General features: G+C 43.2%; 2 protein-coding genes across 9 annotated transcripts in view; one reads left to right on the top strand and one right to left on the bottom strand.

The window, feature by feature from the left end:
* Positions 1–4,752, bottom strand: part of LOC143034515 (adhesion G-protein coupled receptor G6-like) — a 396,540-nt gene that overhangs the window by 369,554 nt on the left and 22,234 nt on the right. The window contains exon 1 of one of the 3 annotated variants that reach the window (XM_076200673.1): positions 3,890–3,990. The exons of the other annotated variants lie outside the window; for them this stretch is intronic. The gene's annotated coding sequence lies outside the window, so the exon portion shown is untranslated. Of the gene's footprint in view, positions 1–3,889; positions 3,991–4,752 lie in introns of those variants that run through there. 3 annotated transcript variants of the gene reach the window in all.
* LOC143034514 (uncharacterized) overlaps positions 1–4,752 on the top strand; it is a 44,915-nt gene that overhangs the window by 32,301 nt on the left and 7,862 nt on the right. The window lies entirely within an intron of this gene.

The raw sequence follows: 4,752 nt of genomic DNA, 5'->3' as shown, positions 1-4,752 counted from the left end.
AAGGAACGAGGAACAGGACAACAAGAGGAGGGACACTCACCAAGCCACGGGCGCTGTGAAAACCAGGCGGTCGTGATTGCAGCCCGAGGAATCGTAGATTTCGGAGCCGGTCGCAAAGTCGATACGGAAATAGTGAGCTCTAGTGATCTAGAAAAAAAAAAAAAAACAGGCAAGGGATTTTAGTACTTTGCCACTATCGTTTCCATTGTTTGGGACAAGGTCGCCCCGAAGAGGTGAAGTCACAGAAGTAGTAAGAGGGAGAGTTTAAGGCGAATGAATGGAGGCATAGTGGGCGTTCACTCAAATTCAGAATTAACAAAAATCTACTCTTTCAACGTCTGGAATATATAAAGTTCGGAACTTCTAGAAATCGGAATGTTTACCTGTCTATATACCGTAAGGTTTCTCCCCCTTCCATATATGGGCGGTGGCCAGCCAAGGCATGAACCCTTCACCCATCCCTTACCATCTATTTTCCCCTTTTGTCTTGGCTCTCTGTGGATCAAGGGCCATCTCTAATCCTCGCTCGCTCCCTAGGAGGCCGGAATTCCTCAAAGTCACAATTTCCGTCTCAACTTTACTCTAGCCTGTGGGCAAGATACTTCTCGTGTTCCTCGAATTAGTATTAGTCTTTTTTCTTTTTCTTTTACGTTTCCTGACTTCAAACAACACCTCCATATGTAAGTGCCCCATCTCAACCAACATCATCAGTTATTATCGCCAATCCCCAAAATCAATACCATCACCATTATTTACTCACGTTGACTGAGAGGGTGCAGTTGCAGCCATCTGGGTAATTGTTCGGGTAGTTGGGACTTGACCACTTACGCCGGATAGTACCCTGGACGCTGTCGTCCACAGAGATGCTTCCGTCGCATGCTGGACACGGGACTGGTCATCGGAAACAAAGAACCACGGGTTACATCTTCTCTCTTCCTTGGTGCTACATCAACACGGTTGAAATAGAATGTACACACACATACATTTATACATGCATACATACATCCTTACATAAGTACATACATACATACATACATATATACATACATACATACATACATACATACATACATACATACATACATACATACATACATACATACATACATACATACATACATACATACATACATACATACATACATACATACATACATACATACATACATACACACATACATACATACACCGATCCGATAGGAGCGAGAGAAAACGAAGAGAGTGAAGCTTACTGAACATGAATTACTCGTATTACCTGAAGTAGTTGTAGGGGTATGCGAAGGTGTAATGGTATCCGGAGGACAGCTGCTCTCCATGGTAGTCCAGGGGCAAACTTCTTCGCAAAATTTAAACAAAAAGATGTCAAAGCCAGGCTGGAAGAAGAAGAAGAAGAGGAAAAACGTGAGTAGTGATAAAAGACTGCACGAATGATAAGAGCACAGCTCCAAAGTGACGTGACTTCAGAGAACCAAGCTACTCGAATCACGTCACCAATAGAATACAGGTGCATCAAATATTCAAATGAAAGGAATTAAGATTAAAGAAAAAATCCTCCAACACAAATACTCATAATAACCAACACTCAAACACACACAACACTGCACAGAAACATAAATGAATTGCATTTGATGCTGAACAAGAATTAGAAAGAAAACAATGGAAAAGTGAAAACAAAATATCAAAAGAGGGAAAGGTCATGAAAGAATGTTTATCTATCTATCTATCAAGAGCTTTTTCCCCTTCATAAGGGGGGGGTAGCCAAGTCAAAGGGACGTACCCACTCTCCCATGTCTAGCCCCTTTCCTTTGTCGGTAAAAGCCAGTTGAGGAATAGATACATTTTCAGGTTGGTTCCTCTTTCATGATGTCTGATATACAGCAACTCCTCTCAATATTTTACCTTAGTTGCCAAGAAACTGTTTGAGCAGTGGAGGATATTGCTAGGATATACACTTTATACTTACTATGCCATCCAAACAATCTGTATTTGCCCGTGTTTTTGAAGGAGACTGATCCTGTGCCGAGGGTCCTACTCCCAGCATCAGCACCATCATCGTCATCAAAGCCGTCGTCTGCCATAACTTATCATCCATGGTTCCAACTCTGTGATACAGGGAGATACACGAAAAGGTCAAGTGTGAAAACAAAGATCCGGGCAGCATCTAAAAATTCACATGAGTGATAAGATATCAAGTGAACTCATTCCATGCCCATATTCGGTTCATATATGATGTATTCTGGGCGCCACCAAGCGATCTTTTTCATCTGTGGGAGAAACCTCCACACGCCATTGCGACTAAACGTAGTCTGATCAACTCTTTAGCGTCTGTATTCGTCGCTTGTATTTGGGGTCTTGGCTGTCGCGAGGCGGTTGTAATCAGACAAGGGAAAGCCACCCAGAAGCCAAGGAGTTGATTCCATCAGTGAAGGACTTTGATCCTCACGGTTTTGATTAAGGAGAAAGAGGGGTGGGGGAGGAAAGGTGGGTCAAAATGCGCACCCGGTTAGGCAGCGGAAAACATGCAAAATACACGAAAACGGTTTTGCAGGCAACTGTGCAGGGAATTTGTAAAAGGAAAAGGACATCAATTCACTAGAATCAGTACAGAGAAGAATAACCAAAATCATACATGTCCTTACGAAGAGAGGCTTAGGCACCTTAACTTACACTCACTAGAAAAACGCAGAGTGCGGGGTGATCTAATGGAGGTGTTCAAGTGGATCAAAGGCTTTAACAAGGGTGATGCAAACAAGGTCATCATATTAAAACAACAGGGCAGGACTCGCAGTAATGGTTATATATTGGACAAAATTAGATTTAAAAAGGAAATAGATAAGAATTGGTTTACTAACAGAGTGGTCGACGAATGGAATAAACTTAGTAACCATGTACTAAGCGCTGAAACTATCAGTTGTTTTAAGAAACGATTAGACAACTTTATGGATGGGGATGACAAGTGGTGATGGATACGGAACTGCCTAGTGTAGGCCTTATGGTATCTTGCGGTGTCCTTCATTCCTATGTTCTTATGTTCTTAACTAAAAGAAAAAGCGAAGAATTCTTTATGGATGAAGCAGAATTCTTTGCCTATATATAAAACTGTTTTTTCACACATGTATACATATTTCCCATGTTTCTTTGTGCAACTTGGTGGCACATTTCAGTGTTCTGGGTTTCCAGCGTGGTTTTATTTTTTCACTTTCACCAAAAGCAAACGTTCTACATCAAGAGACTGAGAGCTAGTTGATGGTGACAATTGCACATTCTATCAACGTTGCTCAGTTTAGCCACAAACTAAGGGCCAAGAAACAGCTTTTGCGAAATGGTTCTTGACGAGGAGCAAGTATGTGCGCATCGGGAGGATAAACATTTTCTTTTACTCACAAAAGGAGAGACGCCATTCTTGCCTTGCACAGGTTCCGATAAATCACTGGACTTGTGTCTCCTGTGTGTTAGACTGCGTACTCTAATGCAGGATCAAAGAAAAGAAGCCTCGGTATCTTGGTGCCTCTGGTGATCATCCTAGTTCAAAACGATGTCAGTCTCTGAACTCTTAGAATTCCATTCGTCTTCATAAAGGATGGAAACACCTCGACTCCTGTGGATGTGCTCTTGCGTTTATATCTCAGGGGTCTCAGCCTGTTTTCGCTTGCATCCCAAACCCATGTACTGCCGTTGTCCAACCTATCTGAGGATTATTTTAACACTGACTAAAATCCCTAACCCACTACATACAACTAGTTTTCGGCTCATGTCTTCCTTTTGTCAAACACTGAATCCCCCCACCCTCTTCTCGGGAATCATCCAAAGGGAGCCGGTGGGTTCGCTTATTCTGTGGGTTGTTAGATCACTGGTGGATATGAAAACCGACCACCTAGGATGTTCTCACCGTGTACGACAAATTACTTAGAGCTGCAGGTTACTACGTTCACAGTGTGGGAAAAGGTCTGAGGGGTCTGAGGAGGCACAACTGAATTTTGCACTTTCCAGTCCTTGAATGGATGGAGAGAACAGGGAAGAGCCTCTTATATACTGTCCCGATGACGGGAGGAGGAGGAGGAGGCCACGAAGAACACGTGTGCCTGGCAATTATGAGTTGCCGTAAGTCAACATCTGTCGAATGACAAGGTCTAATCTTTCTCTCGCTGTGTGTGTGTGTGTGTGTGTGTGTGTGTGTGTGTGTGTGTGTGTGTGTGTGTGTGTGTGTGTGTGTGTGTGTGTGTGTGTGTGTGTGTGTGTGTGTGTGTGTGTATGCGTGTTTGTGTGTGTGTGTGTGTGTGTGTGTGTGTGTGTGTGTGTGTGTGTGTGTGTGTGTGTGTGCGTGCGTGTGTGCGTGTGCGTGTAAGGTCACAGGATCTCCTATAGATCGGTCTTATATGAGCTCTGAGCTCTCTTCCGGGAGGGGAATAGCTGTCGATCACGAGTCTAGCAAGTGATCCAAGACCATGGTGAATCACACACACACATGTGCATTTGCTGCTCCGTCATGCATCTATAGGAAACGATTAGTTTTCGATTAGCGCTTTCATGGTCATCGCTTAGTTGTATCATTTCTGATGGAGACAGGTGGAAGATCCCTTATTAAAAACGCATCGTCGTTTCTGCAAATGTACGTGTCTTCCATCACCAGGGCTGCCTCACTCAGGTAATTACATTTTTTTTTTCCATAGATAGTCGTAGGTAATCCTTATTTGAAAAGGAACAGGAGAAAGTCGAGAATGAAGAACGGTGGAAGATCAGCTAGGTAGTGAA

This window comes from Oratosquilla oratoria, chromosome 17 (genome assembly GCF_046742065.1).
Source record: "Oratosquilla oratoria isolate Oo_2021 chromosome 17, ASM4674206v1, whole genome shotgun sequence".
NCBI classification, from domain to species: Eukaryota; Metazoa; Arthropoda; class Malacostraca; order Stomatopoda; family Squillidae; genus Oratosquilla; species Oratosquilla oratoria.
This window is presented reverse-complemented; position numbering and strand designations above follow the sequence as displayed.